The sequence below is a fragment of the Macrobrachium rosenbergii genome, chromosome 3 (genome assembly GCF_040412425.1).
Source record: "Macrobrachium rosenbergii isolate ZJJX-2024 chromosome 3, ASM4041242v1, whole genome shotgun sequence".
In the NCBI taxonomy this organism is placed as follows: domain Eukaryota; kingdom Metazoa; phylum Arthropoda; class Malacostraca; order Decapoda; family Palaemonidae; genus Macrobrachium; species Macrobrachium rosenbergii.
Genome location: NC_089743.1, coordinates 32,606,011 through 32,632,842, shown reverse-complemented (window position 1 = coordinate 32,632,842; position 26,832 = coordinate 32,606,011). Strand labels below are relative to the sequence as shown.

At 40.4% G+C, this 26,832-nt stretch overlaps 1 protein-coding gene across 19 annotated transcripts in view; it reads left to right on the top strand.

Moving 5' to 3' along the window:
• Nucleotides 1–26,832, top strand: part of Mettl4 (Methyltransferase like 4) — a 169,662-nt gene that overhangs the window by 72,190 nt on the left and 70,640 nt on the right. For 2 of the 19 annotated variants that reach the window (XM_067130301.1, XM_067130228.1), the window contains exon 3: nucleotides 23,639–23,728. The exons of 6 other annotated variants lie outside the window; for them this stretch is intronic. The gene's annotated coding sequence lies outside the window, so the exon portion shown is untranslated. Of the gene's footprint in view, nucleotides 1–23,237; nucleotides 23,320–23,509; nucleotides 23,587–23,638; nucleotides 23,939–26,832 lie in introns of those variants that run through there. 11 more of the 19 variants (XM_067130319.1, XM_067130243.1, XM_067130211.1 and 8 more) reach the window with 10 other exon arrangements.

Here is a 26,832-nt window from a genome sequence, read left to right as displayed (position 1 = left end):
AAACCATGGAAAGCTCCTTACAAAGTTAAGTGCTGGTGATGTTGTTGCTCAAGAACTGAAGTATCACCCACGATGCTTGGCAGACTTATACAACTCAGAGAGAGCACATCTTATGCGATAAAGCAAGAGGAGAATCGCCATGATCAATGGAAAGAGTTATATCCTGTGTCTTTTTCTGAACTTGTTATCTACATCACTGGTAGCAGGGTTACTAATACAGAAACATCACCTATAATATTCAGACTTGCTGATCTAGCCTTCCTATACAAGTGCTGGCTACAACAACTAGCTGTAGGCTCCGCAGACGTCAATACCACCAGGTTAAAAGAGCAGTTATCTCTCTAAGATCCCTGAGCTTGAGGCCCATAGGAAGGGCGTGATGTTCCTCTAGCATTCAGAAAAGGCACTGGCAGAATTCTGTATGATGCTAGCAAGTACAATGAAGCTATTCATCTGGCTAAAGCTGCAGATATCATTCAACGAGAAATGCTTGTTCATAAGACAAAATTCAGCCAAGATTTACAAGAAGGGCTTGGAAAGGCACTTCTACAGTTTGCTGGCAGCATTGAGCATGGTGTTGACATCAGGTCCCATCTGGACCATGGTGTTGTACTGTCAGATGTAGCTATTACACAACTTATACAATACAACTACTACTCTAAGTATACTGAAGGATCAATGGTAAAGGAGAAAAGACAGCTTGGCAGACATGGAATGTCTTTAATGAAGTTTCAGCTACATTTGCAAAATTCAGTCACAACCCATCTGAAGTTGAGGAGTCTGATCTACAAGTACCATGGCAATTTGTAGTTCTAATGTATAACAGGTCTAGCACGACCTCATCAGTAGACAAGGCAAGACTCGATCTCTATGCCCGGAAGCAGAGGTCATATGGTTTAATCCCGCCAACTAAAAATGCTCTAAGGGAACATGCAAAAAGAGCAGCAGCCAGGTCATATTTGGGGACAATGTGTTGAAGGTGATCCAGAACTTCAGTGTCCTTCTAGGTGAGGATGGACGAAAGAGGATGACAATTGGAGAATTGTGTGGATCACACTTGAACCAATTTCTAAATGCTGCTGGGAACTGACTAAATGTGGATGCAAGACGGACTTTGGTAGAAGGTGCACATGTAAAAAGACAGGATTAGACTGTACTGCACTCTGTGGCTACCCTTGTCATGCATCTTCAGGAGTCTACAACACTGATGTTCAACAGTGATAGAAGGAGAATAGATGGTAATATACTCATAATCATAATTCTCAAGTTTGGACACATTTAATAATGAATTAGTATATTTGTCACACACACACACACACACACACACACACACATATATATATATATATATATATATATATATATATATATATATATATATAATTATATCTATGAACAAATGGCTATAAATACTCATAGAAATGAAGTTATATGGACAAATATGTAGAAATACCAAGAAAGTTAGATTATTTTGCATATTAGACTTACCTGGCAGCCATCTTGGAAAATGGCCGCCAAATTGGATTCTTGAATGGCAAGGACTGTTCTCCCTAAAGTCTGCAATTTAATGGAAAAGAATCCCCTAATTTATCCCATTAATAATTGAACTTTGGCTATTTATACAAAAAAATATATTGGCATTTTTTCACGATAATCATCATATGTCGGCCATCTTGGAAAATGGCCCCTTAAGGGAACTTCAGGTGGCTAGCACTTTTTTCTTAAAGTCTACCCCCAATGAGTATTTCTGCCAAATCTCATGCTTGTATCATCAAATGAACGATTGTATGGCTTATCTGCTCCACTAATATCTTTGCTCCACATCCCAAGTGTAGGAGTCTATCCATCTCAGGTGCTCCTCATCTTTGCACCTGCTGGCAAGCAAGCAAATGAGTTAGTGCAAAATTTCTCAGGAAAGAAGTTATAGATAAAAAATTGACTGTTCCCCAGGATCTGGCAGCTATGTGCCCTGTCGGCTGTCATTTTGTCAGTATGAGCTTCTCTAAGAGGTCAGAGAAGAAAATCCCTTGACCCAAAACACCCTTTGACCCAGTGGAAACCTGTACTCCCTTCTCTGGGTCAAATTCATGAAGAGTCTGAACAACTGTAAATCTGCAGTGAACAGAAACTGTAATTAATGGTGACTTTGCAGCACTCAGCAGTGAACCCTTGATTTTCGACGCCACCACCTGATGAAGTAGCTTGGTGCTTTCTTTGGTGTGAGTGCCTGGGACTATTCCTACTTTGTAGTTAATGTGTCTAGAATATCTGTGTAGCTTCCTTGGGGGTTTTGCCTAATTGCTGATACCCATGATTCCTGAGTCTGTTTAAAGTGTTATCCTCTAGCTGATGATAATGGTATTCCAGTACAAGAGCCTGAGGGAACCTTGTGAAGTCTGCTGTATGTTAGAGGAATGCATTCCTAGTCACACTATGGGAAGCAAGTTCTAGACACTAGTCAAGTACATCCTAAGCTAAGTAAAACAATAAAATTGCCCTGAGTGAGAGGCTTGAACCAAGATAGAATTGAACGACACTGTATGCCTGTGTGTGAGGAGGTTCAGCTTACAGCCGATGAGCCTTCTGCGTGGGTATACAAGGCAGCTAAAGTAGAAATTTTCTTCAAAGGTTATTCATCCCTAATTCCACAGTTTACCTATGAATGTGTCCGTGACTACGTCTTTTTTTCTCTCTGCAGCTACCTCTTAGGAAAAATAGTTTATTGTTAAAACACACACACACACATATCGTTTGCAGTGGCATTTAGAATTTTTTTTTCTTAATTGTTCGCATCTGCGGTTAGGGTTGCTTCATTGTTTGCATTTGGTGTTTAAAATTTAATTTAATGGCTCGCATTTGATTTAGTGTTGGGAGTTTGCTGAATTTTTAACTTGTTTGTTTTCTCTTTTCTCTTTCTACCTTTGGGGAGTTATATGAAACTGAGATCAGGTCAAGTTCTTGGAACTTGGGGTGTTATCCGTCCCGATAATATGGCTGAGGCTAACAAAGATATGGATGAAGTGACAGTGTTGCACAAATTTACATCCATAAATGCTGGAGTTCAGCCTTTTCCTGGGCTGGTTGATGGTGTTCTTCCAGTTCTCCCCGAAATTTTTATAGAGGGGGTGTCGAATTTTTGAGTCACCAAGAAAATAACGGATGGGGTAGAAGCTTTTAATGAAGCAAAAGGCTTCCATAGTTTAGATAAAGGGGATATCGGACAGCGTTGCCAGAGTCATCTCTTTTTGAAGTGTAGGACCTGGGACGATCTCAAAGATTTTTTGAGACCGTCATATGGAACAGCTGGAGCTGGCAATGCAGTTCGAGATCTCAGATCTCTTTTCAAGGTCCGTAAAGGCTGATTCGCTGGTCACGTTTAGTGCCAGATGTTTTGATGCTACGAGGGATTTTTCGAAGAAGAGAAATTCTGGTTGGGTAAATGGAGGCTCTATTACGATAGAGAATCTTGAGAAACTATTGCAATATACGTGGATCCTGAATGATGTCCCTGATGCTATTGTAAGTAGTTTTGACAAGGAGATAGAAAGGGGGTCGGACAAAAATTTACTGTTCTCTCAAATTTGTAAGCACATGTCGAAATGCCCTACAGTAGATAGCTCCCTTTTGGACGGGATGCCGAAATCTTTTGGGGCTATTCTGAAGCATCATACACAGAGTAATTCTGATTCCACAATTATGAGGTTATGTGCCAAGGCAGAGGTTGATAAGAATTCTGCAAGTTCAGGATCTCAAGGGTGTTGTTATAATTGTAATAGTCAGGGCCATAGTAAGAAGTTTTGTAGGGTGAAATTTTGTGGCGCTTGCAAGTTTGCATATCACAGTTGGCAGCTTTGCCCACTTCTCAAACAGAATGACTCTAGAAGCACCCCTCAGAGTGCTGGTCTGGCAGGTAGGAGAACTCCTCAAGGAGGTTTTTCTGGAGCTCTAGGGGCCAACAGAATTTTTGGTGGACTGAGCAGTAAAAAGGAAAGAGATAAAATGGGTTGTTTCTTGTGATAAAGGACTTTTAGGTGAACCCTCAAAGCCAAAGCCAGTGATAAAAGGATCTGTGTATGGGGTTGATGTGAATATTTTTATAGATACAGGTGCCTCTATTAATTTGATGGATTATGAATTGTTCCGATCGATGTTTTCCGATCATTCTTTGAGGCCTGCTAAAGAGACAGTGTGTGATGTTCAAGCAAATAGGTTCTGGGTTTTGGGTTACGTAGATGTGTATTGATCTCTTGGGGGTAGAAATTTTACAGAACCATTTTTGGTTATACAAGGGGCTGCTTTGGGGAATACATTATTACTGGATCATCCAGCATGTCAGAGACAAAATTTCGGTTCATACAGGGGTATACAATATAACTATTGGAGTACCTGGTGTTTTTGTACCTTACAAAGGAATGGATATAAGTAGAGTGGATGATGATAATGGATCGGGTGTACATGAGAATTTGTGGGTGGATTCTGAACATGTTTCTGTGGGTAGGAAGTGCTATAAGGGGGTTTGTCGGATGACGTGGCTCTTGGTCTTGGTATGGTTTCTTGGTGAAAGTTCGAATGAAAGGTGTGCATAAACCCAGACAGGTGTGTGTGGACGAGTGTGGCAAAAAGCTGAAGGGTGTAGTGTGTACGGATTCTATAAGCAATGTATCAAGTTCAGGGGATACTTGGATTGAGTTGCTAAACTGTAATGATTCAGTTCGGAATTATCAGAAGGGTACTTATGCGGTCAATTTTGTTGACTGGGTTGATGAAGATAATTCAGTTGCTATTGTCGGGGACATGTGTGAATTTTCAGAAGCAGATTTACAGGCTAGGAGGCAGGTTTTTAAGGATCATTTAGCCAATGCTGATTTTAAAGAATATATTGAGGGTGTGAAAGATGTTCTGGCTGAGTTTGCGGACATAGTCACACTTAAAGGGGATAAGTTAGGGTTAACAAATGTGTTAGAACGCAAGGTTCATTTAGAGGATAAGACTAAGCCTATTATTGTCCCTTCATATAGGATTCCTTTTAAGCTTAGAGAACAGGTAGAGCAAGAGGTTAATAAGTGGGAGGAGGAAGGCATTGTTAGGCCCAGTTCCTTGCCTCTTAATTTTCCTTTGTTAGCAGTGCCTAAGAGGGATGGTTCAGTCCTGGTTTGTGATCGTTTCTGATCATTACCCTGTGGTAGGTTTGCCAGATTTATTTGTTAAGATTGTGAGCAAGAATATTTATTCTTCAATTGATCTGATACAAGGTACTTGCAAGTACTGCTTAGCAAGGAGAGTCGAAAGTACTCGGCTTTCTCTTTGCCGAAAGGGCATTATGAGTTCACGCGGATGCCATTTGGTTTATCAGGTAGTTCTGTTACATTTACTAGGCTAATGAATACGGTTTTGCATGGCTTGTTAGGGAAATCCATATTCACCTATATGGATGATATCTTAGTTGCCACTGATTCTGTAGAGGAACATTTAGAGGTTCTTAGGGAAGTTTTTAGGAGGCTCAGGTTAGTGGGTTTGAAGATAAAATTAGCTAAGTGTAATTTTCTGAAGAAGTAGATAGTATATTTGGGTCATGTCACTTCTAAGGAGGGTGTTAGAGTGAATGAGGAAAAAGTTAGGGCAATTGTAGATTTTTCTACTCCCAAAAATAAGAAACAGATTCGGTCTTTCTTGGGTATGGCTGGATTTTTTCGTAGGTTTGAGAAGGGTTTTTTACTTTAGTGTCTCGTTTGACAGATGTCCTGAGGGATGATGTGCAGTTTGTATGGGGCGATGGAGAGCAATCAGCCTTTCAGAATATTAAGGATACCTTAGTTAATCCCCCAGTGTTGAAGTTTCCTGGTTTTGAATGTCCTTTCACTTTGGTGACAGATGCCAGTCACGATGGTATAGGGGCCTGCCTTACTCAGCAATTCGATGGAAGACTCCATCCGATTGCATTTTACAGTAGGAAGTTTAAGACAGGGTAGCAATGAATGGCTATGGTCAGTAGTGGACAAAGAGGCCTTTGCTGTAGCGACAGAAATAGTTGTTCCTAGGAGTTTAGTACCTACGGTTCTGCATATTGTTCACTGTAGGTCTGGCAGTCCGCATCTGGGTACTGGGAAGACATATCAGAATATACAGGGACAATTCTTTTGGAAGAATATGCTCACGTCAGTGGAAGACTTTGTGAGAGGTTGTTCGGTTTGTAATGCATGTCGTTTCTTGTAAATTGGGTTCATTTCCTATTCCCAGTAGACCGTTTTCTAGGGTCCATATGGACCTGTTATCATATTCCTGTGAGTCTAGTTATCGCCATAGGCACGTGTTGGTGGTTGTTGACGAATGAACTAGGTTTGTAGAGATTTTTCCTTTGAAGCATAAAACAGCAGAGCGGGTGGCAGTGGCATTCTTTAAGAGATATATTTGTCATTATGGGGTTCCTGAGGTTCTGATTACAGATAATGGGAGAGAATTTGTGAACAAGACGTTAGAGTGTCTTGCAGATGTAATGGGCATTTGGAAAGTCACTCTTATTCTCTATAGACCAGAAGCTAATGGGCTATGTGAACGGGCAAATAGGAAGGTAATTGAGGCTCTCAGATTTACTGTAGGGGGCAATGATGTAAATTGGGATCGATATATTCCGCAGGTGCAGCATAGCATCAATTCTATGGTTAGTGATACCATTGGAATGTCTCCAATGGTATCACTAACCATAGGGGACCAGTTTCAATCCTCGGCTGTTAACTATAGGTCGGGATGTGTTTTAGTTCATGATAGGTATATTTGTGACAGTAATATCTTTACGCTCATAAACGTTGACTGGTTAGGATGTGAGATGTTAGTACATAACCAGACTCCTTCTGACTGTGACTTTTGAACATTCCAACATGCGTACAAGGTGGCCTCTTCGAAGACTCTCAACGCAGTGTTCTGCAAGCGGTGTGATGTCTCCATCCAGTGCCATAATTCATCGGATATGTTTCTTCTACAAGGATCCCACCTCTTCGATGCAGCGTGTAGACTGGTTAAGCTGAAGTTTTGAGTCCTGGATAATAGTGTCTTTAACTCTACTACTCGTATCTTCATGCGGCATCTTCAAGAGGAACATCAAGTTGTTCCGGTGCTGCCTTTAAGGGAAGTGATCACCACAATTCCACCACTTCCTCCAATGCCAGAAGACGAACTTTTCCCTGTGCCAAATCAGTACCTCCTCATTGTTACTTTATCAGTGATCAGGGCCTATGTCGTCATACTCTTCGTGAAGTGGGGTATTTGTCATGTACAGACACATTGTATGAGTAAACCCTCACCTGAAGAAAAGCCTTCCAGGGGGTATGGCTGTCCATTTAGTGCACGAATCTGGAAGTTAATAATTGCTATTTCCCTAGTGCTGGGGGCAGCACTTCTTTGGGTGGCCAAGCATCTAAAAAGCTTATAAGTCACAAGTATTTTATGAATTACAATACACAGTAGATGTTTAATTAATAAGTGTGGCGAAAGACATTTTGAAGAACCTTGAAAGGATGATTAGCTGTTATCTGACTTGTTTCCTAATTAAGTAAAACTGTTACGTCAGGTATTCTCAAGACGTGGGAATTCGCCACAAGACTTCAAGTGCTTTTGCTGGAAATGTCCAGGTTCTGGTAAATGCATTAAAATATGTGTTTCTTTTGAGCAGAGTCCCAAGGTGTGAAGGGATTAGTTATCAGAAAAATGATCATTCGAAGACCAACACTGAACATTATTAAAAGTCTTCAGTGAGGACTCTGTGGTTCGAGACCTGTCGATTAAGACTGAACATTGCTGTGTGGAGATATTTCGCTGAGAAAGAGGTTAAAGATGTACTCATTGGGAATGAACTGGACTTTGACGTATTTTGACCTATTGTGAAATAATGATGGAGAGACAATACTTAGTTAAATATGATGGACTGTAATATGATTGATCTTTTGGTGAACATTAATATTTCCATTTCATTACATCTCTTGTTTTCTGACAATCCAGTTATGTTAGAGTGTTGTCAAATAAAGTATTTTGGGTAGAGCTTGTTTCGCAGTAGACCTGAGAGAGTAGACCTGAGAGAGAGAGAGAGAGAGAGAGAGAGAGAGAGAGAGAATGTTGGGTGAGTAGGTACAGATATGCACTACCAGTAGCCTTTTTGATGCATTCACTATCAAGCTACCACTTCTCGACTTTGTAGTAACAGGTAAGCAATGAAATTTCCTCTCACTAGGTAACACACACACACACACATACATATATATATATATATATATATATATATATATATATATATATATATATATATATATATATATATATATATATTAACATTGTGATCACTTACATGTGGCAGTTTAAAACACATAGTTTATCAACACTTGGTAAATCTATTTATATACTCTATATATATACTGTATATATATATATATATATATATATATATATATATATATATATATATATATATATATATAATATAATATGTGTGTTTGTATGTTTTGGGTATGTGTGTGTGTATGTGTGTGTGCATATCAACGGAAGCCTCTAATTCGCACTCCCTTAGAAGACTCATAATCTTTAAAATATAAAGCTTACCAGTGATAATCTATGGTCAGTTCTTTTTTATATGTTAGATTTTATAGCTCCAGACGTCAGAGTCCATATAATATATGATAATATATATTATCATATGCATTCATAACATTTGTACGAAATGCAATCAGATGTATAACTGTATGAAAAAGAGAGGAAAACCCTTACAGGGGAATAGTGTTGAAACTCCTTTATTATTTCATAGATCAGAATGACGTAGTAAAAGGGCCTACGATTAGTGTCAAATGAATTGCGGATGTTTTCAACATTGTCTCCATGTGAGATGGTTGAAAACATATATTCGGTCGTGATGCATTTCTAAGCAACTGTTCAAGAAATATTTCCATTATTCATAATAATTTGCCATGAAGTCGTAACACATCATTGGCTTCGATCCACTTTTACACCAGATTAGTTACTCTCCTGTCCCCACGTCAACCTACGCTTTGCTTGTGTCATAAAACATTTAATTACTCTCGACAAAATCAGTTGTCTAAAATGATAATTACAGTAGGTTGGCCTTTGCACGTACATAAAAATAACACTAAAGCAGAAGATCCTTCTCGATGATTTACCACTGTTATTAGTATGGTTTTATTACTATTGTTGGTGTTATTGTTCAATGTCTTTTGGTGTGAAACGATCCTAATGATAAGTTTTAAATCTGTCAAGTCCCACTAAGAATTAAGAATGAACTGAAAAGCTAATTGTATCTGGAAAATCAGGAATTTGTGATGTTATAGCAGGTTAGGATAGAGATCAGGACAGTTATGAAGGACTTAATAGTGTAACATATGATAGCAGTGTTATGCAAACGACCTGTGGACTGATGCTCAGGAGATGTGCAAACATTATAACCCACCATTTAGTTGGTTGTAAAGCAATGGCACTGTTCACAGTATTTCATTGCTCGTTTCTGGATTCAGAACTGTGAACAAGAGTAGGAATTATGCAGTTCAGTCGTATTTTGGGACACAAATTCATTGATTAACACTAAAGGTAGTTCAAAGCGCATTGTCGTCGACCGTACTTTTCCAAACAATTAAGCTAAAATTTTCAAGATCATATAAAATTAATTGTACTGCAGATTTAAAGGCAATCTGAGTCGTGTTCCACATACACCAAGATTGCTCAGTTTACCATGCTTTTTGACTAGCCTATCTTTCATTTGAAAATTCAGACAAGCTCAGACGCGAATTGCAAATCTTTAAAACATTCCAGTGCCTTAAGTCAACCCGTCTATTAGATCTGGTTGCCTCTGTGTAAGTAGACCAACAGACAGATTAACAGACAAACCATTGTATCCCCGTAGCCATAAAAAATCGATGGAGATTCAATAACAGAACTGAAGTGCAGACTGAGTGCTTGCTTCCCATTACTCCCGCGCTTGTAATTAGCCTTTACCTGACGGCCTTTTTATTTTTGCCACTTTTTCCTTGAAGAACGTAAAACGTTCCATAACCATTACTTTTTGTAAGCTCTTTTCTCACATTAGTGGAACTCATGTACAACAGCTTGAAATGAAGGTTGGTAATTCTCTCTCTCTCTCTCTCTCTCTCTCTCTCTCTCTCTCTCTCTCTCTCTCTCTCTCTCTCGACTCATAGCTCGGGTGGCAGCGTGTCTAACACACAACTGGACAAGCCTTGTTCGAATCTCATACGGGATGAGGACGAACGAATGGGCGTCTCCTCTAAAAATCCGAAGTTCCTTTGTAGACCTTAGTAATGAATTACGTACTTAGTTATTAGGCAAATGTTGTGGGTTGCAGCCAGGGTATAGGGAGATAAAGAGAGATATCTAGACGCAAATGTTCATTATTCGTCATAATGTATTATCAAAACGGGAGGGCTTCACCCGAGCAGGGTAAAACCTTTCTCTCTCTCTCTCTCTCTCTCTCTCTCTCTCTCTCTCTCTCTCTCTCTCTCTCTGATGAAAAACGAATTTTGGATAATCAGATTTACAAGGCGAGATGGTTAAGTATACTGTACCTCCTTCCTCACCCAAAAGGACTTGAGATCGATATCAAGGGGCCAGACGCCTTGGGTCCGTTTCCTGAAAAATCCATTGTTGCCTTTTGACCAAAGGCATGAACATGGTAACTGGTTGTCTGTTGACCGTGGTTGATCGCAGCCAGGGTGAAGAGGGACATTGAGACAGCACCCTCATCCCAGAAAGATTCGTTTTAGAGCAAAAAGTTAAAATTGCAACTTCGGCATTCATTCTCACTTTAAAAATCTCCCCGACCTTTTGTACATAGGCTGCTACCTTTCTTGCTTCGTCTCTCCTGTGAATTGTCTCTTCTCAACATTCTGTCATTGTCCGATGTATTTACTCCCAGATACCCATATAAATCAAGCTCTCCCATTCTTCCATTATTTGCATTAGCATTCTTCGCTTCATCGTGACCCTACTCTGCCCCACATTTACTCCAGACTTTTTTCCTCTTGCACACACTTTTAAACCCTTTCCATAGTTTCTGCAGTTTTTTTCACTGTTCCCATACAGAGTTGTATCTGGAAACACCTCACTTCACATACTTTAAAGCCCACTTCATTATTATCCTACAACTTTGCAACTACGTCTACAGTAGCTTTCTTTGACTTTAAGCATCCTCCAAATATATATATATATATATATATATATATATATATATATATATATATATATATATATATATATATATATATATATATATATATATTATATATTTATATATATATATAATATATATATATACATATAATATATATATATGTGTGTGTATATGTATATACTGTATATATGTATGTGTGTGTATGTGGATAATAGTAACCTCTGCTTCGACCACAGTTTGAATAATGAATTTATTTTTGTTTTAATATAATTCAAAAGTCATTGGAGCTTGAATAATTATGGTTGCATCGGTATTATCCGTTAAGGTTTCTTTATTCTATTTTCTCAGTAGATAGAATGGTTCTTATGTTTTCCTGTTACAGAATTATTTTACAAAATAGTCTTAAGCTTTCAAGAAATAACACGAAAGTTTTTTACCTGCTTCCCTATAAGAAAATACGTGGTCTATAATTCTAACTGTAAGTAATCCTTGCTACCTTTGTCATTTAAATAAAAAGACAAGAAATTTCAGGGGCATTCTTTGAGTCTGTTTTTACAGTGAAAATAGAAATGCATCGGGAATTGAAGAGGGCACCACAAAAATATATGGACATTCTAAACTGTTGCAGTTTTGTTATTTAAATAGCATATTTTTTTAACACTTCTAAAACCATTTTACATCAGTTATTGTTAGCCTATCAAAGCCAGTTCAAAACGCACCATTTTTACAGTAGTACGTAATTGGGAAAAAATGTTATGGTCAGTGATGACCAATGCACTGTGAGTATTGTAAACTGCAAGTGAATAAAGGGCGTAAATATAATTTGTAATGTTTTCTTACTATGAAAAAATGTAGAATCTGTACAAATGGTGCATTTGAACTGTCTGGTGGGATTCTGTTTTTTAGGTAAGATAACAACAAGTGATGTGAAATGGTTTAGAAGTTTTAAAAAAACTCATTTAAATTTAAGAAATATTACAGTGAAGCATAAATGTTTAGAATGGTCCGAGCATTTTCCCGGTTTTCTCTTCAGTTTCAGGATTTTTTTTCACGGAAAAATAGAATGTAAGGAAAGCTTCTGAAGTTTCTCGCACTTTTCTTCAGATAGCCTTGCTAATAAAGTTCGATTACGGTATGTTTAGAATTATAGACCACGTACGTCTTTACAGGGGAGTAGTAAATTAAAAAAAATCTGAGTTATTTCTTGAATGAAGCATTCAGATGCTTAAAAGCGAGACTTTAAAATAATAATAAAAATAATGATAATGTTATTTCTTCCTCCGGTTTGCCTCTGTAACTCCAGTCTCTGGTTGCTGGTTACTGTCGTTGTGGTGGTCAGTTGCTGGATGACAACCTCCAAGTACCTGACCGTCCTCCCCTCCGATTGGGTTGTATACCTGGCTGAAGGACGAAGCTCCTCTGTTTGCCAGAGGTTCATTTACGTCGTCGTTTATTCTTTCATTTCTTTCCTTCATTGCTGAGTTTTGCTATTTAACCCATAGCTGGACCCTACCCTCATCGAGGATAGGTACTCATTTACAGCTGAGTAGACTGAGGGAATTATGGTAAAGATCCTTTCCCAAGGAATCGTCGCCGAGGAGAGCGGTCACCCATCCAGTGACTAACCAGCCCCAATGTTGCTTAACCAGTCCATCGATGAACTAAACCACTCTGCCACGGCGCCCATGTAAAACAGAGGCTTAAAGCCAAAGCACATAAGATCCAACGGTACATGAACAGGAATAAAGGATACCAACAGAACAAATTCTTTGCAACCAACCAGAAAAGACTATACAGCCAACCAAGGGGGAGACAACAATCACCAGGAAATTCCTGAAGCCGAACCAAGTAAGAGACTCTGGGAAAACATATGGAGCAATCCAGTATCACACAACAAACATGCAACATGGCTCTGGAAAATCAAGGCAGAAGAAATGGGGAGAATATAAAACAAAGATTCACCGAGATCACAACAGACAGTTAGACACCAACTAAAGAAAATGCCCAACTGGAAAGCCCCAGGTCCCGATGAAGTCCAAGGATACTGGCTCAAAAACTTCAAGGCCCTACACCTACGAATAGCAGAACAACTCCAGCATTGTATCACAAACCACCATGCGGCCAAATGGAGACCACAGGGAGAACATCCTTAGTACAGAAGACAAGAGTAAGGGAAATATAGCAAGTAACTAAAGGCTTATCATCTGCCTACCAATAATGTGGAAGTTATTAACAGGTATCATCAGTGAAAGGCTATACAACTACCTAGAGGATACAAACATCATCCCCCACCAACAGAAAGGCTGCAGAAGGAAGTGTAGGGGCACAAAAGACCAGCTCCTAATAGAAAAAATGGTAATGAAGAATAGTAAGAGAAGGAGAAGCAACCTAAGCATGGTATGGATTGACTACAAGAAAGCCTTCGACATGATACCGCACACGTGGCTAATAGAATGCCTGAAAATATATGAGGCAGAGGAAAACACCATCAGCTTCCTTAAAAATACAATGCGCAACTGGAATACAGTACTTACAAGCTCTGGGATAAGACTAGCCGAGGTTAACGTCAGGACAGGGATCTTTCAAGGCGACTCACTGTCCCCACTACTCTTCGTAATAGCCATGGTTCCCCTGACAAAAGTACTGCAGAAGATGGATGCTGGGTACGAACTCAAGAAAGGAGGCAACAGAATTAACCATCTGATGTTCATGAATGACATCAAGCTGTATGGTAAGAGCATCAAGGAAACAGATACCCTAATCCAGACTGTAAGAACTGTATCTGGGGACATGAGGATGGAGTTTGGAATAGAAAAATGTGCCTTGGTCTACATACAAAAAGGCAAAATAGCAAGGACTGAAGAGATAAAGCTACCAGACGGGAATAGCATCAAACACATAGATGAGACAGGATACAAATACCTGGGAATAATAGAAGGAGAGGAAATAAAACACCAAGAGATGAAGGACATGATCAGGAAAGAACATATGCAGAGACTAACGGTGATACTGAAATCAAAACTCAACGCCGGAAACATAACGAAAGCCATAAACACATGGGCAGTACCAGTAATCAGATACAGCGTAAAGTGGTGGAATGGACGAAGATTGAACTCCGCAGCATTGACCAGAAAACTAGAAAACACATGACAGTACACAAAGCACTATACCCAAGAGCAAATACAGACAGACTATACATAACACAAAAGGAAGAGGGGAGAGGGCTACTAAGCATAGGGGACTGCGTCAACATCAAGAACAGAGCACTGGGGCAATATCTGAAAACCAGTGAAGACGAGTGGCTAAGGAGTGCATGGGAAGAACGACTGACAAAATTAGGTGAAGATCCAGAAAGAAGAATGAAAAACAGAACAGAGGAATGGCACAACAAACCAATGCACAGACAGTACATAAGACAGACAAAAGAACTGGCCAGCGATGAAACATGGCAATGGCTACAGAGGGGAGAACTCAAGAAGGAAACAGAAGGAATGCTAACAGCGGCGCAAGATCAGGCCCTAAGAACCAGATATGTCCAAAGAACAATAGATGGAAATAACATCTCACCCATATGCAGGAAGTGCAATATGAAAGACAAGACCATAAGCCACATAGCAAGTGAATGTCCATTGCGTGCACAGAACCAGTACAAAAAGAGGCATGATTTAGTAGCAAAAGCCCTCCACTGGAGCCTGTGCAAGAAACACCAGCTAGCTTGCAGTAATAAGTGGTACGAACACCAACCTGAGGGAGTGATAGAAAACGATCAGGCAAAGATCCTCTGGGACTATGGTATCAGAACAGATAGGGTGATACGTGCCAGTAGACCAGATGTGACGTTGATTGACAGTATCAAGAAGAAAGTATCACTCATTGGTGTCGCAATACCATGGGACACCAGAGTAGATGAGAAAGAAGGAGAAAAAATTGATAAGTATCAAGACCTGAAAGTAAGTATACCTTAGTTTTACCAGACCACTGAGCTGATTAACAGCTCTCCTAGGGCTGGCCCGAAGGATTAGACTTATTGTACGTGGCTAAGAACCAGTTGGTTACTTAGCAACGGGACCTACAGCTTATTGTGGAATCCAAACCACATTATAGCGAGAAATGAATTTCTATCACCAGAAATAAATTCCTCTAACTCTTCATCGGCCGGCCGGGGGAATTGAACTCCGGCCCATCGAGTGACAGTCTGAAGCTCTACCGACTCAGCCAACGAAGGGCTATCAAGACCTGAAAATGGAAATAAGAAGGATATGGAATATGCCAGTGGAAATTGTACTCACAATCATAGGAACACTAGGCATGATCCCAAGATCCCTGAGAAGGAATCTGGAAAAACTAGATGCCGAAGTAGCTCTAGGACTCATGCAGAAAAGTGCCCTATTAGAAATAGCGCACATAGTGAGAAAAGTGATGGACTCCCAAGGAGGCAGGATGCAACCCGGAACCCCACACTATAAAAACCACCCATCGAATACGATGACTGTGATGGACCAAAAAAATTAAATAAATAAATATTATTATTATTATTATTATTATTATTATTATTATTATTATTATTATTATTATTATTATTATTTATTTCAATTCATGCCTTTATTTTGAAATATTCCGCACTAGGAAAAACGCAAGTTATTCTTTATATTCTGGAAATATCGAAACGCGTCGCGGAAACAATTGGAACTAACTGTATGAAGAAACCAGATTTTGACTTTTCCCCATGAAATGACAAATATAGGCGAGCTGTTACCGATGCGAGTCCGTGAAAATGAAAAAGTCTTCTACAAAATTCAGGCACGTAATATTCAATAGAACCTGTTTAAAGAGGGTCTGCTGCCAAATTATTATTATTTTATTTTAATTATTAAATTATTATTATTATTATTATTATTATCATTATTATTATCTCAATTCAGTCCTTATTTGAAATATCTCCGCACTAGGAAAACGCAATATTCTATTCCTGGAAATATAGAGTGAAGAAACCTTATTGGCTCATACCGATGCGACCGTGATGATTCAGGACAATGCAGAATTTTATTTTAACAAAATACATTCATCAGTCCAGAAGTTGAGAGAGAGACAAGAGAGAGAGAGAGAGAGAGAGAGAGAGAGAGAGAGAGAATCTTACAAGCTTGAACAAAATTCCTGTACCTTTTGACAGGAAGGGTAGTCCCTTATCGGCCTACATTGTGAAGATCTTTCTCTAGGTAGAGTCTGATTTACTTTTGCCCCTTTCCTATAAATATTTTTGCTCACTTTACCAAAGAAATGATCACAAGGAACCTCATGTGCTAGATGTTTTTAATGCGGATTTTATGTAGCAAACCTTGTGTTTTTATTCTAAAACTGGCTCCTTAACAAAAATTGTGGCATTGTACCTTCTCATATTATTTTGCTGTGTTGCTTTTGTTTTCACTGATGATATTGATCTTGTTCTTCTTGGTACCTCAGTTTACTTCGGTAAGACAGTTTTTCATGAACCCTATTTTAGAAAGTTATTGGAACTCCCAAAAGTCTTAGAATAATAGTAATCAGCATATAAGTAAAATAAAGATAAATGAAAAATAATGTTTCACACAATGAGAATCAGACTCGGAGCTGACAGCTCATCAGTTAAGTTTGCTATGTTGAGGATTAGCCCATTAGACAGAAAATCAAATTTAACGGTGGCTGGAGGAGAAACCATGAAATGGGGGTGAACTTATGTAGGAAACCCCCAATATCACCTGACTTGGGGGGAAAACAATACCTACCTCTTAGCCCCAGCATCGGGATTTGGGGGTCAGATAGCTGGGGACACAGAATCAGGGCTGTAAGCAGGTTAGAGACTTAACTATAAGACTATTTTCCCACCTTTCGCTGGCTGTGTGACTGCTTTCAAATCACTGATGGCCCAACCCAAGAAAACAAAATCGAGAGGAACAACACTCTTAGCCAAACGCCACAGCGTTGAGTGGTGCCTTTTCTCTCGAGTCTCCTGTGACCGAAATTTCTTATGCAATGAGCATCTGCACAGAAGGAATTACAATATTTCCTATGCCAGCTTTCTTTTTCTCCTTTGAATCTCCATCTTCAATATTTCCAACTTTTCATTCTCCTAAACAAAGCCAACTTTGTCAAATCAGACCTATAAGCCCTTTGTCCCCATGACTTGTCACAAGCTCAAAGTAAATTAATTCAATAATAATGGGATCGCTCCCACCATAGTGTTACCACGGGCTAAATAAATCTAATTGATCAATTCCTCCATCGTGCATAATTAAGTTCATGTGAGAGAAAGTCATTGGTTTTGAATACCAACCTGGAATTCTCTTCCAGAACCTGTTGTCCAGCACCTCAGACGGTCTGTTTCCCTGCCCAATGAACAAAACCTAGCACAGACGTTTAACTGCCATCCTGCCACGCGCAAGAATCTTCTGATTAGCAGTCCGGGACACTGGACGGTCACCCTCCCCCCATGATAAATCCAGTTGCGTTAACAGCAACAAATCATTTAAGCAGTAGCAACCTTCACGTTCATTTGCATGTTAAACTATTTCAGGGCCGTAGCCTTTTCAGATTCAGCAATTTGCTACGCATTGACTAATTTTATTGCACCATTGTATGTGCTTGCTTGCTGCTCAGTCAGCCCTTCCATATTAATTTCCTGATTGCTTCATTTATAAATAAATTTATTTTAAATTACATAAATGGTTAAATTTTTGCCATGTGATATCAAGGTAAGTCAGTTTATTCATCCCATTTATCGCTTACATTCTGAGTGCTTTGTGTTGGCTTTCAAGGCAGGTAAAGGCCCGTTCACATTCACGTATCAGCCCATGAATTTCACGCATGAAACGATGGCTATACTGTAGGGTTTGTCGGGCCGATCAAGTGGATACGTGTCAAAGGCCGATGTCCGTAAGTCAACATAACGACGCCATAACGTAAGTACGGGTAATGCGTGTTAGGCTACGCGACTGCGCAAGATAGACGGGATGCTTACGTGAACTGCCACGACAATAGGCCACACCCCACATGTAATGCGTGGCAGAGCAAGTAACACCCACGAACGTATACCGTATGTGTAACGTTGTGCGTTATGACCTCCACGACACCCTCACAACATCCCCACGCACATCGGGCGGTATACGCCATGTACAAAAGAGGCTGTGCTGTGCACATGCGTTTGCAGTGCCATTCAGCGCCTCCTGTAGCAAGAAGTATTCCCCTGCTGCTGAATCAACATGGAGAACATTGAGGACATCGTTGCCCTTATAACAGCACAGACAACAAAGAGACATAATGGAGGCCGTGTGGAGTATGTGCACTACATGGTATTGGTGGAAGCTGTGAGGGCCTACATTGCAATTGAAAATAAGAAAAAAAGAGGAGGCCGAGGAGGGTTTGGGCTTGGCCATATTTTGCAAAGAAGAGTGGAGCTAGGCCACTATGACAACCTGATGGAGGAGCTGGCAACCGAAACCCCAGAACTATACAGGAATTTTACGCGAACTGACAGAGACATATTCAGTGAAATAGTTGAACGTGTCACACCCTACATTGAGAAGCAACGCACATTTTGGAGGGAACCCCTTACGCCAGGACTGCGTGTGGCTATCACCCTACGTTTCCTGCCACGGGTGACTCATATAAGAGCCTGCAATCACGCATTCCGGTAGCCCACAACACCATAAGTTGCATTGTACCCAGAGCCCTGCAGGGCCCTTGTTTCTGCCTTTGGAGATGAGGAACTGCAGGTACCACAAACACCAGAGGCTTGAAGCAGGTTGCGCGGGTTTGAGGAACGGTGGAACTTCCCCACGTAATTGGAGCACTAGACGGTAAACACATCAGGCTCCGTGCCCTCCCCTTGGTGGTGCGCATTACTACAATTACAAGAAGTTCTTCTCCATGATTCTACTTGCCATTGTCGATGCTTCATATAAGTTCCCACGTGGACGTGGGTGCCGTTGGGTCAGAGTCGGACGGACAGTATTTGCCCAGACCCGTCTGTGTGAAATGCTGGCAAAACAGGAAGCAAACCTTCCCCAACCTGAGGCCCTACCAGATGCAACAAATGGAGCTCCTGTAGACTACTTCCTGCTTGGCGATGATGCCTTCCCCTGCGGAACTATCTCATGAAGCCCTACCCCAAAAGAGGCCTGTCCAAGGAGGAGCGGATCTACAACTACAGGTTAAGTAGGGCACGGCGGACGGTGGAGAATGCCTTCTGGGCTTCTGGCCAGCAAATTCAGAGTACTCCACACGTCAATGTGTATCAAGCCTGACCGTGCAGAGTCAGTAGTGCTGGCCAGCGTGTGTTCTGCACAACCTTATAATAAAAAGAAATCCACGCAGGCAGGAAGCAGATCAGAGAACCCCATCACACATGATTTCATACCTGGTGCCTGGAGGAGTGACCCACCCCTGGAGACGCTCTTCCAACCATGGAGGCAACACTGCAACCAGGAATGCCAAGGAACAACGCAACATCCTGAAAGACTACTTTTCATCTCCTGGTGGTTCCGTTACTTGGCAGGAGAACTACTGTTAACATACATTTATATTTGTTATAATAATTCTCTTTGTATGTCGACTTCAAAATTTTTAATATCCATACAGTTTACTTTTCCTTTGTATTTGTGCATTTATTTGTTTTACATATGTCTTATTTGTGCTATTATTCTTACTTCATTTTATTAGTGTAATGGTTTTTAGTTCATTGAATAAAAGTTTTTTTTCAATTATATGTTTATTGTTTATACCAATCATGATATATACACTGAAACATACAATACCAAAATAAACATTTGTTATATAAGTTAATTTTCAACTATATATTTGTTTGCATATGTTTTTTTAGTACTGGATCATACACTCTGACATTTTTAACGCAGAAGCAAATACATGCATTGCAATGTGGCTAAGTGCATTACTCCAAGGCGTGGGAAGATTATAACTTTGAATATTTTGAAATGGTTTAATAAAGGCCATTACCAAGCAGTAGTGAAGAACAACTTAATAATATGAAAGTACAGTTTTTTTATTTTTATTTTAATATAATATACCTTCACTTACTCCTTATTTTTGTTGTTATTCTTACTTCATTTTGTTACTTCCATGGTTTGTAGTTCATTGAATAGAAGTTACTTTTCTATTATATGTTTATTGTTTATACTAGTGCTGATATATAGATGGAAACATACAGTAATACAAAAAAAATAGATATTTGTTTCTATAAGTTAATTTTCAACTATATAGTTGTTTGTTATATGTCTTAATTGTGTGATTATTATTACTTCATTTTTGTTACTTTGATGGTTTTTAGTTCATTGAATAAAAGTTATTTTTCAATTATGTTTATTGCTTATACTAACGCTGAAATATTTACAAAATATATACATTTGTTTACATTGACACATACACACAAATAGATATAAAAAAATGTTGCCTTAAACTAGAGTTTCTCTAGGAAGCTGCTCGTTAGCAACGACACGTTGAGGTCCCTGGGTGTGGACGCCACTGCAGACAGCTGCGCGTGCAGCATTGCCACCTGTTGCGCCGTGAGGTTGAGAGGCTGCGCCATGGCACCACTAGGTGCAAGCAAGTGGCACATATGTAGCAGGAGCAGGAAGGGGAGCTGCTGCAGGCAGACCATCCCAGAGGGCTTCTGCTTGGGTGTGGGGTATCAGATGACGTGGCGGCCTCGTGATGCCCTCTTTGGTAGCCCTCACAGCGCTGTATGGATGGAGATGAGCTCCACCTTCAGCGCCATCCTCAGCTCAGGCCCCACATCTGCACAGTCGGCGGAAAGCTCCTCCAGGGCGTGCCGCCAGTACACCAGCCTGGGGTCACACAGAGGTCTTATGGCCCCTGTAGCCTTTGCCGAGCTGACTCTGCTTGTTGAAGCAACACGTCCAGGACCCCACTTCCAGCCTTGTCCTCCTTCCGTGACTTCCTTTGTGGTGCAGGATCATCAATGGTGGAGGACCGGTCATCGGACGAGCAGGGGACTGGAGTGGCACTGCCAGCAGGATCACAAAGGGCAGGAACATCAAGGGCAGGACCATGGCCAGGAGGGTTGCTGCAAGCAACTGCAGCAGACGAGACTGTAAAGAGATGGAACATGTATGAGAGAATGTAAATGTACTGTGAATGACAAGGTTGTAGTTCCATTAATTAAATAAACTGTGCATTAAAGTTTCAGTCACTGATTTACTAAACAGCGAAAAACAATAAAATAAGACATACCATCGAAGTCCCAACACTTTGGGCTTTTTTTGGCGGACAATGTGGGGCTTGAGGAAGTGGAAGATGTTCAGTATCCACTTCTCACGGTCCGTCAGTCGTCTTGGCCCCCTGACCACTTTTTCGGCTGTGAGGCGTCCAAAGCGGGTCCTGAGGGAGGTAAACCAGGTCCGAGTTCAGGGCCTGACACAGGAGGAGCCAGTGACCTCCCCTTCTCCTCAAATCCCCTGCACACCCTGGCCTTGTCCTTGTATGCTGTCATGCCCTTGTTATATATAAATTCGGCCTCCTGCTCCAACCACTCCCTACCAGCCTCTCATTTTCATCTGAGAGGATGACAGAGGGGTTCTTCTTTCGCACCGTTTCCAGTCCCAGGGGCGGTGCCGTCAGCAGCTTCATCGTTCCGTCATCATCGGCGAGTCGGCGTCATCCAGGCCGGCATCCTCGCCGTTGAAGAGGCTATGGTCACTGGCCATGTCCTCGACCTCGTCAGCTCTCCAAGGTTTATGACAACATCCTCCTCCATGGTGACTGCAGGGGTGTCTGCAGCAGGTGGCTGCCACGTAGAGGCCGTCTCCGCTCCTGACTGGGATGTTGGAGGCTTGCAAGCCCCCTTCCGCTGTCTGTTGCTGCTAACTTTCGGCATTTTCTGCTGGCGAAGGCGCTGGAGGGGCGAGAAACGGTGTTGCTGCTGTCTGTCCGGGAGAAGAACTGATGCCGCATCCGCGCCCGCAAGCTGTTTTATACACCGACACAGCGTTGCCTCATCGTCTCAGGTCCTGGGAGAGGCGCTGTTACGTTTCTCCCGAACCTCGGGGACCCACGCGGTTCTTGGCGGAACGGGAAAGCAGCGGGGGCCACGCGTCATTGCCAGGCGTGCAGACCACGCCACGGATGCACCACGTGGTGCGTGTGGAACCACGCAAAATGACGGATGACGTGAACAGACACGTATCTTTTTGAACATGTCGAAACGCACGTGGCCCCACGCATGCTGGGATGGTGCGTGTCGACCTCCCACTTGCCCCGCATGTCCACGATCTTAAATACGACACGGAACTTTTTCGTAGTACTTACGTAAGCTGTTGCCAACTACCAGTTTCCATTCATGCGTGAACATGCGTGGGCTGATACGGGAATGTGAACGGGGCTTAATTAATAATTTCCATTCTTCCAACCGGCTCCAGAATGTAACAATATATATATATATATATATATATATATATATATATATATATATATGTGTATATGTGTGTGTGTGTGTGTGTGTGTGTGTGTGTGTGTGTCTGTGTTTAACTAACCTCCTTAATGGAAAGGAAATGTGAATGAAAAAAAAAAAATATAAACGATATTACTTTCATGAAAGTACGTGCACACACACACACACACACACACACATTATATATATATATATATATATATATATATATATATATATATATATATATATATATATATATATATATATATATATATATATATATATATATATATATATATATATATATATATATATATATATAATAGCCATACGCCTTTTCCTTGGGCAAGTCTTCAGGTGCGAGACTGTTAGCTCTCTACGGTTTTAACACTGGTTATTTTGGTTTACACAGACAATCTAGGGAGTATAAGCTACTCTCCACACGCCAATGTCTTCGGAACTTTGTTTGCATGTAATCGAGAATAGAAAAGTTTGTCTAGGTTATAATTTGTAACTTATGGATTTTTCAAGTGTTTACAATAATTGTATTCATTGCAAAGTCATTCATAAAATGACGTATTCAATGACGAGGCAATTATAATGTAGCTGATAAAAAAATGGTAAGGAGGCGCCGGTGTAAAGATTTCAACTTCACTTGTTCTTGATATGAATTTTACGCGTGTGTTTTGTAATTAGCAACAGAGTGAGTTGTCATTTAATTTTTATTATATTAATTTTTTCATGGTTAGTATAGGGTCCGGGATAAGAACACTGGTAAATTTAATGCCTGAAAGAATATTAGTTAAAATTATCAGGTAAATACTTGAATGCTTCTCCAAATACAAGAACTAGCCTACCCTAGCCTTAAGCTGTAATTTTCTAACTAGCCTGTGCTGCCTGTCCCGTCTTTTCTGAACTTCCGACAGCTATAATTAGAGCAAACCACTCATTATGCATCCCCAATCCCCCTGTATGTAATAGCGAAACTATGGTGGTACCTTAGTTGGAATCTTTATTTTCAGGGTAACCAGAAATGAGTGAAATGCGTTTGGCCTCACAGGAATTGTCGAGGATTCATAGTCTAAACCACAGGATAAGCGGTCGGAATATTGGTGGTTTAAGCTCATAATTATTAATTTACTAAACCTTACAAGAACAAAGATTGTGGGGTAGTTTGCAGAACGACGGGACGACCCCTGAACGGAAGCTTAAGCCTAGTCCATTGTTTCCCATGTTTGGTGTTGCTTGAGGCGGGGGGATCCAGGACGGGCGAAGCCCCCCCGGCCAGGTGAGGGCACGGCGTCCCAAGTGAAGATAGGAAGGTGAGATCTGGTTAGGTCAGGACGTGTCATCCTAGGAAAGATTAAGTTTGTTTTTGTCTGCAGAACTTGTTCCCTTCTTATTACACTCTCCCCAGATTTTGCTAGGCTACTTGCTGGGGTGCATTCTAACCTTACCTTCTGTAAATTACCCTAACCTGACATAGATATCCGTAGGTCAGATCATAAAAGCAAAATACAGAAATTCATGTAAACTTAGTCTTGTTTACAGCATATTTTTACCTGGGGAACAAACTCAGTTTAACCTACCTCGTGTCTCAGCCCCAGCAGGCTAATTCAGTTCAGCTAAGGGAGGTATTTAAAAGTAAGAGAGATATGGCACATGCATATGAAATTAATGAAGGGTCCTTGCCATCAATATTTCTCTTACATGAGGTATGTTGTTTAATTGATTATTATTATTATATTATTATTATTATTATTATTATTATTATTATTATTATTATTATTATTATTATTCAGATAAACCCATTCGTATAGAACAAGCTCACAGGGGCCATTGACTTGAAAGCCAAGCTTCCAAAGAATATGGTGTTCATTAGAAAGAATTAACATAAGATAAAGGGAAATACAGAAAGAAGAGATTGCTTATTAGAAAAGAAAAAAAATTAACAAATAAATAAATAAAAAGAAATGTAAGTAAATTATGAATACAAGAATAATTCTATTGTGATGAGTTAGAAAGTATCAGGGAACTTCGTCAGGAGAAGTTGTAGAATTTTTGTTGGCTGAAAAGTTACCCTACAGTTACATAACTTAGAACAGAAAAGGTTGAACAAGTTACCCATGCACAGCTCATGTGTCATAAGGGTCTGTCACCTCCCATGTCGTAGAACTCTGAAACGAACATCTTTGAAATAATAATAGTGAATTTTTTAAAACAATCCAAACCCTCATGCTTTTATTGGTAAAGATGTAACTTATTCAGTAGCTCTTATATTCCATGTGGGAAAATAACCCAAATTATGTTTTATTTAAACATTTCTGATTGTAAAGTTGTTGGTGGGAAAGCATCGAAGTGTCATAGTTTTTCCAAATAATGTAGATGTGTACCTCTTTTATCAGGTAGCTTAGGCTTGTCCATGGTAGCTTTTCTTTCTTTATTGTTGTAGTATTATCTTTGCTGAACAAGTATGGTTTCAGTTTGGGGTTATGTGAACAAATTTAAATCAGTGGGAAAAAGTAAATGTTTCTAAATAGGTTAGGCCATTGACCTAGGCAATTCTAGGTGAACCTATTTGTTTCAATTCAAAATCTTACTAGGAACTATGGGTTAACCTTCACACAACATATGCCTATAACTATTGTATAACCTATGTCCCTTGATCTGTTGGAGTAATTTTTTACCTTACAGAAATACAAACCAATGCCTTTTAAATAGGTGTATTCCTCACAATGAGTTTAAAAGGGTTGTTGAAGCCTGGTAACAAGTTGGTTATTTGGATGTAGGTAGTGATTAGGGGAACCCCCACATTACCTGTTATAAGCCAGTACATATTCATTGGCTGCTGTCAGAAGTAGACTTCTATTGCACTTGTCTCCAGACTGTGTGGTTGAAGCCATTTCTAAGTGTTACTGATGAATGAGGACTTTGCTGTGATTGTGAGATGGATGTCACTCCTGTAGTATGTGGTTGAGTAACTTCATCAATTTTGATCAATTTGCAGGGTTAGGAATTGCTACCCTGAATCTGCCTGCAAAGTGTTATGGCCAGTGTCTTTTGCAGCTGAAGAGGCTCAGCAAAAGACTTAGGGAGGACAAGAGACATTTGCCTGTATCCTTAAGAGGAAATAATCTAAGCTGACACTAACTGAACCTTTTCTTTTCTCTCCTGCTGCACTGCCCTCCATATCTCCCTGTCCTTTTTGCTTGTTCTCTGGCTCATTCCAGGAGGGGAGTCACTGGCATGAGGGAAAACTGATTTTCATTTGGACAAAAGTGTTGCTTTTTTTTCCACTACTAACCATTTGCAATAAATGGGTTATTATAATATTGTAGGCTGACATGGAGTCGTCTTTGGATTTTGATAGAATGACAGGAATAGATGTAAGGTTATTCTACGTATATAGAGATAGTAGCCAAGCATGAGGTTTCTGATACTAAAACCCACACATGTGCACAGAGCTCTTCCCATGTGAGACCTTGGTGCTTGCAAATGGTGTGTACCCCTCCTACTCTTTCCTCAGCTGCTCCAGGTATCACAGGTTCTTTGGAGTACCTTAAATGGATGTGGGCCTCTCCAGGTATTCTTGAGGAACCCTTCCTTTGCCATGTTCCTGAACCACTTAGCCTCATCTAAAAGGCCAGTTTCTCCTGATGTTCCTGATGTTCCTCTGAAGGAGATGGGTGCAGTTAAGTCTCCTGTCTTTGTGGTTTTGCCTGTTGTAGATACCTCAGTGTTGTTGAGCAATGTTAGTACCTGTGTTTTTGTTTGACTGCCTTAACATCATCCTCTGCTATGGTTGGAAAGAGTGAGGTACATATCATTTCCTCCTCCTTGACATTGAGCACTTCCTCCTTATCTTTTGCTCCTTCTTAGGAAGAAGTCTCAAAAGTCTTCTCACAAAAAGCTCACTGGACTTCTCATGAGCATCCGTTTCTGAAGGTTGACAGCAGTGTTTTCTCACCTTCAGATGAAACATCACTATAGGTAGGGATGACACCAGGTTCTCCTAGCATATCAATGACTTAGTGTCCTCCTGTCCCTTTTGAAACTCAGGGACTGCCCCAAAATCATTTCTTACTCAAGAGACCATTGTCTCCCTCTGTTCCCCGACTTCAGATCCGCAAGCTTGGGGATGCCATGTTGCAAGATTGGTCGTATCTCGACGTCTACGCCTTTCCTCCCTTCAACATGGTAAGATAAGTGTTGAAGT